Source organism: Cupressus sempervirens, chromosome 10 (genome assembly GCF_028749045.1).
Source record: "Cupressus sempervirens isolate cs-2001-9-10 chromosome 10, ASM2874904v1, whole genome shotgun sequence".
Taxonomy (NCBI): domain Eukaryota; kingdom Viridiplantae; phylum Streptophyta; class Pinopsida; order Cupressales; family Cupressaceae; genus Cupressus; species Cupressus sempervirens.
The window spans coordinates 727,738,643-727,748,333 of record NC_143127.1 but is presented as its reverse complement, the minus strand read 5'-3'; the positions used below and the strand labels follow the sequence as shown (position 1 = coordinate 727,748,333).

Here is a 9,691-nt window from a genome sequence, read left to right as displayed (position 1 = left end):
ATCAAATGCAAAAAGTAATATTTAACAAAGATGAGGAAATTGAGTCACTGAAAGAGCAACTTGAGAACTAGAAACAATGAATGAATAAGACTTTAAAGTTAGCTGACCAAGTAATGGCCTATAGGCCATTGCCAAGGGTGTATTCCATTTGTCTAAAGGAGTAGTTTCTACTATTTCAAAAGATGATAACATTAAGGGATGTTGATTGTGAATTTAAAAATGCTCAAGATTTCTACAATGTCTATCAGAGTTTGCCTTCATGGTAGAACTTATTGTGTGAACTTTATTTACATAATTTCATAATTCCACATGAGATAGAGTGGAAACCTTTGCTTTACCTAGGGGATGTTCACCTCAGAGCTTTAATGTCCTAGGTGCATAGCGAGACAAACTATGATAGGCAATTAAATGCCTATAGAGATCTTGAGAAATCTGAACCATTACCACTATGGGTTGAATCATGCAAGCTTGATGAGCTTCTAAGAGACTAGTTCAGACTAACCTATGGGAAACCAAAACTAGAGATCAGGGAGAAAGTGTTTGCAGAAAGAGAAAAGCTTTATAGAGATTACTTGACACTTCCAAACTTTACACAACAAAGAGCTATTGCAAGGATTAGGAACTGATGGAATCGACTGCCATAAGCTTTCAAAAAGGCAGAACCACATAGCCCTATAAATTATGAGGCAACTATTAATAGGGTGGCCAAGTATATATAGATATAGTGATTATCTTAATAGATGAAGATAATCACACCATTGTCTTTCTCAAAGATACTATGTCTATTATGAAGACTACCTATTCCATCATGAAATAAACTTGAATTGTCAACCCAACCTAGAGACATAGGACTTGAAATGGGTTAGCACAATATATGCACTAAGTTTCTTTAAAAGTCTTAACACCTATGCTACAAGAAAGTAAAATTCATGAAAAGAATCTATACTACGATTACAAAATAGTAAACACACTTGGACTAACAACATATAACTGAAAAATGAATCTAAACTAGTTAACAACTCAAAACATCCACCATAATCATTTTCTACAAGTGTTGCAGGAACTTTCACAGTAACAATGCTGCAGGACTAATACAGTAAATATATTTTAAAAATAGGAAATCACAAAAAATGAATCTACTCTACCTAAATCTATTCCACCTCCCAAGTGGACCCCCTTGGTTGGTTTGAAATAACTACAAATGCACCAAGTATTCCAAAATCACTCTTTCATTAAAATCCTTCTTGAAAACTATATCAAAACTAAGATATTAATTTGCCTCATTAGTGCTCTTTCTTAAGAAGTCATGCACTTCTTCCATGAGTAGTCATGCACTATTTGTATAAGTAGATTTGATCAGTCTATATAATTTCATTTTTTGACGAATTACTCAAATGACTACCTAATAAAAACTAGTACCACATTGGGATATTAATATCAGAATTTAACTGTGTGATTTTGAGTCAAACTCGTTGACTCACATTTCATGAGTTGTGATTCAACATAAATCCATTTTTAATCAGAATAAATGGAACACTTAGCACTCATTGAATTTAGGTGATGCTCACAGGGTGAAGCATTGGGACTTCCTGATAAGTCACCCATCCCAGTACTACTCATTCATGAACGAGCTTAACTACAAAGTACCCCATTTTTAAAACAAGAACACAATGTCAACCCCTTCCTCTTAAAATGAATAGAATTTACCTACTTGGAGTCCCTGTCCGCTAAGTGGGACCAGCAGCAGGAAAGCGTAGTGGAAATATTTATCATGACGACGAGAAAGTGCAACTTTTGAGGAGCCTCCTGTTTTATGCAGCTAACATGGGGCAGAAAGTCCCGAAGGGTCAAGCGTACTGTTTTAATGCCGCTGGATATTGTAGGAGTGGGGAGATCTTGGATCCATTAATGGGTAGTTGTACAAGGGGATAGGAGTTAGATCAACGGTGTGTTGACACGTTAAGTTCTAGAAGGTCGAAACGTGCTGCAGTGCAATAATAGTATTGGGCAGGACAAGGGCGCCCATATTAACTAGGTCATTGGTGGAAGGACAAGAACTTGGATCCATTAATGGGTATTTGTACAAGGGGATAGGAGTTAGATCAACGGTATGTTGACACGTTAAGTGCAATAATAGGATTGGGCAGGACAAGGGCGGCCATATTAACTAGGTCATTGGTGGAAGGACAAGTGATGAGGGTATAGGATCTGTGATTTTCCAATCTGTAGCGAATAGATCTGCTCTACTTAGTGTAATGAAAGAAATGTTGGGAGGATCGTGTTTTGGGTCCCAATTTTCTTCTGCATGATCGAGACAAGTTTGCAATTGGGAAGAGAGTGTTTAGAACCGACCATATCGTTAAACCGATTACATGTAGATCCATCAAAATTCGTGAAGGATATTTGGCATGATTAATTCCTTGTTTAATTTGTTCGTACTGCCATGGGAATGTAAAGATTTGTTATACTAAGTTTGTTGGTTCCAAACACTCTCTTCCCGATTGCCAATCTTGTAGATATCTGGAGGAAAATTGGGATGCACAATACTTTCTTCTGTGCATTTGTCGCATTGCAGTGGGCCGGGCGGATACTATTTTGTTTTCTTTTCCTACCGAAAAACCTCATAACGTGTGAAATGGTAGAAGGAATCTTGGATCAAGCCTCAACTATACGAAATCACAGTCGATATGAGGAGGATAAAGGAAGGACAGAGGCAAAGAAATATAAATTGCTTCGAAGTTGCAGACAAGTTCAGGTGAGAGAGCATTCTTGTACTACAGATTTTCTGGTTTGAATATTATTTATTTTGTTTGTGGGGTATGTCGTATGTTATGTTCTTTGAGTAGATTTCAACGCAGCGAGTGCATATTTTCAGTTTCTGTTTCTGGTGTTTCTGGAATCGATTGTGTGAGAATTCAAATTCTAGTGTTTGTAGAATCGATTGTGTAAGTATTTTTCCAATTCCAATCACATTCTGTAGATCATTGTCAGAATGAAAGAGAGAAAGTGAAAGGAGAAAAAGATGAATTGACAGAACCATCAATAATACTATAAGAACTAAAATTTAACTTTTTTGAAATAGGGCAAAGGAGTGTAGATTTTTCCTGAGTGTAGATTTGTTAGGTTTGCCAAGAAATAAATGTCTCTCAAGAAACAAGATGAATTTTCTTGTTTAGTTCTGTAAATCATTGTTTCGACAATAACCCTCAATGTTTAAGTTTGTAAATTGTAGAATCACTGAATTATCCTGCAATGGGCCATTGTGGACGTTGCTGTATTTTATGTATTGATAAATATGTAGTGCAAATTTTGCATTTGTGCCAGATTTTTAAATTAATCATGTGAAAAGGTAAGGATAAAGATCTGGTATTTAATGGGTGTGAAAAATCAAATTATTGCAGTCACTGATTATTAATCTCCTATCACAAATGATTATTAAACTGCTGAAAATAAATTCCCAGCTAATATCGAAAAATAACACAACTGCAACTTCACTTAAAATACGAAAAGAAATGCGCAACAGAATCAACACAATATTTTCGGACAAATTGTCCTTGGAAAAACCCCTAAGGGAAAACCAGTTCTACAGATGAGAAATTATATTAAACTTCAGCAAATCAAGAGATACAAAATTCCTTGCCTCACACTGGCAGAACTTCGACAACCTCCTAATTTCTCCCGCTGATATTTCTCACTGCTATCCCTTCGCTAACACTGCGCCCTTGCTAACACTGCAAGACTGTTTGCTAACACTGCAAACTGCTTCACCAAAGCTTCTTTGCCATGCCCTTGCTAACACTGCAAGACTGTTTGCTAACACTGCAAACTGCTTCACGAAAGCTTCTTCTTCTGTGCCCTTGCTAACACTGCAAGACTGTTTGCTAACACTGCAAACTGCTTCACCAAAGCTTCCTTCCTGTGCCCTTGCTAACACTGCAAGACTGTTTGCTAACACTGCAAACTGCTTCACGAAAGCTTCTTCCTGTGCCCTTGCTAACACTGCAAGACTGTTTGCTAACACTGCAAACAGCTTCACCAAAGCATCACCGCCTTGTGCCCTTGCTAACACTGCAAAACTGTTTGCTAACACTGCAAACTGCTTCACCAAAGCTTCTTCTTGTGCCCTTGCTAACACTGTAAGACTGTTTGCTAACACTGCAAACTGCTTCACAAAAGCTTCTTCCTTGTGCCCTTGCTAACACTGCAAGACTGTTTGCTAACACTGCAAACTGCTTCACGAAAGCTTCTCCCTTGCTAACACTGCAAGACTGTTTGCTAACACTGCAAACTGCTTCTCCAAAAGCTTCCTGCCTTCTTTTTCTCCAAATGCCCCCTAGACCCTTTTTTATACTACTCTCGTTGGTAAACCAACGACCGAGATTAAATCAAACCAACAGCTGAGATTAAGACAACTCAACAACCAATAATAGAACTGGTTGCAAAGTGTCCAAAAGGGAATCTCTAAAATTAGTAAATAATAACCATTTACTAATTTTTGGCAAGTGGACAAATAGCTGTCCAAACCACCCATAAATACAACCGCTATTCATAGATAAGGACGAACAGCTGTCCAAGCTACCCATAAATAGTGCTGCTATTTCCGGGTCAGAAATAACAGCTGTCCAACTAACAATAATTAACAATGGGGAGACATTTGTTTCTTGGCAAATCTAAAATGATGAACGCATCAGAAAAAATCTACTCTCCTTTGCTCTATTTCAAAAGAATTAGATTTTAGCTCTTATAGTATTGATGGTTATGCCAATTCATTGAATAATATGTTGACATAAGTAATGCTCCTATCATATCTTATGCAAAGAATATTTTAATTAAAGATAATAAAGGATTTTGAAAGCTGCTTCACTTATTCTTGTGATCTGTGAACTACCAGTTTAACCTTTGTTGAATCAATGCATGATAATGCATTAAATATAAAAAACAAAAAATCAATATATTTGAGAGGCTACAACCTCTATGAAAACCGTCTATTGTAATCAGTTTAGAACAGCCTGCAAGAATGTAAAAATCCAGGAGTATAATAAAAGATTAAGGTTTTAGTGTGTAAAATTTTTGTTGTTTAATGATGCTTATATCTACATTTCTTTGGGATTGTACATGTTGTATCAAAGTAGTGAAAAGATTTTGAGAATCAAATATGATGATGAAGAGCATATGTAAGTGAGGTTTAAAGAGCTTGAGAAATTCAAGAAAAATTATCACAAATAAAAAGCAGAGATTATAAATAAGAGAGCAATGTGTGAATTAAAGGTGTTTTATGAGAAAGACTGGAAAGGTCTATAGTTGAGATTTTATTGTCAACAAAGATTCTAGTTAAAAAATTGAAATCAACAGGTATTTATTGGTAAACCAAATTGAAGGAAAAAGGTTGCATTTTTTTGTGAACAAATAAAAAAAAAAGCACGACAAAAAAGTTTCTTGAGCATTTTTGAAAATGGGATCTTGAAAAAAATTGTTGACATTTATTTTTTTATTTAAACAAGGTTATATAGGAAACCTTAAGTTGATTTGTGAAAAATATATGTTGACTAATGAATTGAGAAAATTGTTGGAGAATTTCAAAGAATTTGAAAATGAGAGAGATGAATATTTGTGAGAGTTTGAGAATGTTAAAAAAGAATTGGAAAATGCTGAATTGAAAGACAATTTGAAATTGTTTGATAAAGTGAAGAAGGAGAATGGACATTTGGTTAAGAAGGTACATATTTTGGAAAAACGTAATGACATCTTGAAATCCAAATTGTCAGTTCTTGATGTTGCATGTTGTATAAGTAATACATTTGGATTCAATGCATATGCTATACACAAAGCTTCATGAGGCAAGGAGGTTGAAGATGAAGTTATGCGCCTATATTAAGGTATGGATGGAATTTGTCAAGATGATAGGAAAATGTAATACATTTAGATTCAATTCATATGCTATACACAGATACCTTAGCAGAAGCATACCACCAACAACCATTATAGTTAACTTTATGTACCTAAAGATTCTAAATATTACATTGGACTATAACTACTTTGTTTTATTTTTTATATTAATTGCAACAAAAAATAAGGGGGTTGGCCATGGGTACACTACCATGTTAAGACCATTAACAGCATAATTACAACAAAATATTGCAAGCAACCTACTCTACCAAAAACCATTAAAAAAAAATAGTATCCAAAACATTGATCCCATCCCAGTTACAAGAATACATATACACATAGCAACTAGTGGCACTACTAAAACCATCACTAGAAGGACTAAACCACCCATAATTAACAAAGTTTCTATTGAACTATACATAGATTTTCCACATCTAAAAAATTAACTATGCAACTATCAGCATATGTACTATAGTAATTCAACTTTAAAATTAAATAGTCTCTAAGGCCTCCCTATATAAAGATAAGTACAAGATGGGCATAACAAGAAAAAAAAAAGCCTAAACATTGGCCTTCTCTTTCCCTTTCTTTTTGAATAGGACCTTGGCCTTGTTAGCTTGGTAGATTCCTATGCCCCAGGGTTGTTATCCTCATTCTCTTGCTACAAAAGGTGAAGAGTGACAGTGTGTGGCATTAGCAAAAATTTGGATAGAGTGGTGAAGCTCTCATACAATGCATCAAGTTGCTCCTTAAGGACCATGATTTCATGATTAGGGTCTTTGATACTGCCAAAAAACTCCTAGAAACCAACACAGTTGCCCTTCTTAGGCTCCATAGCCTTAACTTGCAAAAAATAGGGTTAGTAGAAACCATCTTCTCAATGTTCTTGTCCAATCGAGTAGGGGAGGTAACTATGATTGGTGACTCATCTTTCTTCTTTCATATGGAAGGGACCATTCCAAAGGTTAAACCCACCATGTTCATAACGAAGCTAGCTGGCGCATGGGTTGTGTCTTGGCTACTTTTCTTCTTCTTTTTGCTGGTCCTAATTTCCTCAAGGCTAAGATAGTCTCTTTGATCCTCATTTATTCTTACTCCAAATCTTTCCCTCCTCTCCTCTTATATTTTTTCTCTTCACTATAACTGGTTTTAGACTTTGTTTCCTCATTCATTTCCCAAGCCCTACATGCTTTTTTATTCATTTGCTACCCCTACTTTTTGCAATGATCTAAGGTCTTCTCCTACCCACATCATTTTCTTCCTCCAAATCAATAAAGTTAATTTCCTTGCTCTTCTCAAATTTCCATCTTTCTTTGGGCCCAGTTCTTCTTAGGGACCCCCCACCAATTTTCAAGTGGGTAAGAAGTGTCCTGGTTATTTATTGTAACTTTTTCCCTTCTATTTTTCTATCCCTAACATTAGTAATAGTGGCCTCAAGATCATGTAAGAGAAAAAAGAAAGGGGAATAGAAATTTCATTGTGATGTTTAAAGTGATTAATCAAAGGGAAATGATCAAAATAGAAGACTCCAAATCTACCCTCTAAGGTTACATATTTCATGAGAATGAAATATACCTCATTCCATGGGGATGGAAGCCTTTATCTATTGAACCTACCATGAAACCTCATTGGTTTTTCATTTTTCTTAAAAACTGTATTCATGTTTGTCTCATTTGTGACCTTAATGACTTTCTTTCATTTTCATCAGTCCATAGCAAGACCAGCCATAATTGTAATGATCCCTTCATTAACATGGAAATAAATATTGTTAATGGTAACTATACTATCCACCAGAATTGATAAACCAAGCAAAAATGTTGTTTTCGTACCCAACCATTGCTTCCATGAAAGGATCCAGATCACCTTAAATTATGGCCATCTAGGTGCAAGGTTTCCTAGCATAGCCCTCACTTCTAGAGGGCTCAATTGGGACCATATACCCCCATATTTGAGTCTTGCTTAGAGTTCTTTGAAACCTCTAGATTGCTAACCCTAGGAATAACTTAAGAAATTCTCAAAAGCATTAAGCAAAAAATGGGCTCAAATTGCTTCATATGAAATTTTGAAGCCCAATTACAATAATAATTACAGGGCATGCCTTTAGAAAACCTATCCCTTGGGTTGTAGATAGTCATGTGCATACTTTATTTCTTATGTTTCCAAAACAACCACCTAAACTTCTGGGAATCGTATTCTGACAAGCCATTTGAATGTTTCATAATTATGTAATAAATATTTTCTTTTGATTTAATCTAACATGTTCTCCAAAAATCTCTATTAGCTTACATCTCCTCCATTTCATAATTACCCCACTATACTCTTTCTGATGGCCACTATTAGTAATAAAATAATAAATTTAATTCATTTCAACATTTGAAATCCAACTTGAATTCATATCCCAACTTAATGAGGTAGCCGCCGACAATAACCATTAAAAGAAAATTATTTTGAACTTACTTAACAAATACTTTCTATAGAAATTTGTTCCTTCTCAATTAGAGTGTGGATCTGAAAGAGCATCCATATGCAACTTATGTTTTTAGAGTTTTTTTATGATTCTGTAAATTATTCAAATTCAATAATTAAAATGTTGGATAAAGAAAGATTCCACAATTATAGAGACAAGGTAAAGGAGGTGCTCTTCCCTGAGTAGTCATGCACTATTTGTATGAGTAGTAATGATCAGTCCATTCAATTGAGAATTTTCTCTCGAATTACTCAAATGACTAATGAATAAAAACTAATACCACAGTTTTAAAACAAGAAAACTATGTCAACCCCTTCCTCTTAAAATCAATAGAATTTACCTATTTAGGATCCCTCTCCACTAAGTGGGACCAGCAGCAGGAATGCAGAGTTGAAATATTTATCATGACGACAAGAAAGTGCAACTTTTGAGGAGCCTCTGTTTTATGCAGCTAACATGGTGCAGAAAGCCCCGAAGGGTCAAGCGTAGTGTTTTAACGCCGGAGGATATTGTATCAGTGAGTCCTTAGATCCATTAATGGGTGGTTGTTCAAGGGGATAGGCGTTAGATCAACGGGGTGCTGACACGTTAAATTGTAGAAGGTCGAAACGTGCTGCAGTACAATAATAGTATCGGGCAGGATAAGGGCGGCCACATTAACTAGCTCATTAGTGGAAGGACAAGTGATGAAGGTAAAGACTCTGTGATTTTCCAATCTGTAGCGAATAGATCTGATATACTTGGTGCAATGGAAAAAATGTTTGGAGGATCATGTTTTCGCTCCCAATTTTCTTCTGGATGATCGAGACAAGTTTGCAATTCGGAAGAAAGTGTTTGGAACCGACCATATCGTTAAACCGATTACTTGTAGCTATAACCCTAATTTTATTGCTTGAAGATCCATCAAAATCAGTGAAGCATATCTGGCGTGATTAATTCCTTGTTTAATTTGTTGATACTGCAATGGGATTGTAAAGATTTGTTATACTCTGCCCGATTGCGAATCTTGTAGATCATACGGAGGAAAATCGGGATGCACAATACTATCTTCTGTGCATTTGTTGCATTGCAGTGGGCCGGGCGGATACTATTTTGTTTTCTTTACCTACCGGAAAATCTCATAATGTGTGAAATGGTAGAAAGAGTCTTGGATCACGCCTCAACTATACGAAATCACAGTAGATATGAGGAGGATGAAGGAAGGCCTGAGGTAAAGAAATATAAATTGCTTGAATGTTGCAGACAAGTTCAGGGGAGTAATCATTCTCGTACTACAGATTTTCTGGTTTGAATATTATTTATTTTGCTTGTGGGCTATATGGTATGATATGTTTTTTT

The 9,691-nt window shown here is 35.7% G+C and overlaps 1 long non-coding RNA gene across 2 annotated transcripts in view; it reads left to right on the top strand.

Moving 5' to 3' along the window:
* The first annotated feature begins 2,092 nt into the window (after positions 1 to 2,092).
* Positions 2,093 to 9,691, top strand: part of LOC149535892 (uncharacterized) — a 20,464-nt gene continuing 12,865 nt past the window's right edge. For both annotated transcript variants that reach the window (XR_016356885.1, XR_016356884.1), the window contains exon 1: positions 2,093 to 2,755. This is a non-coding gene — a long non-coding RNA (uncharacterized LOC149535892). The remainder of the gene's footprint in view (positions 2,756 to 9,691) is intronic.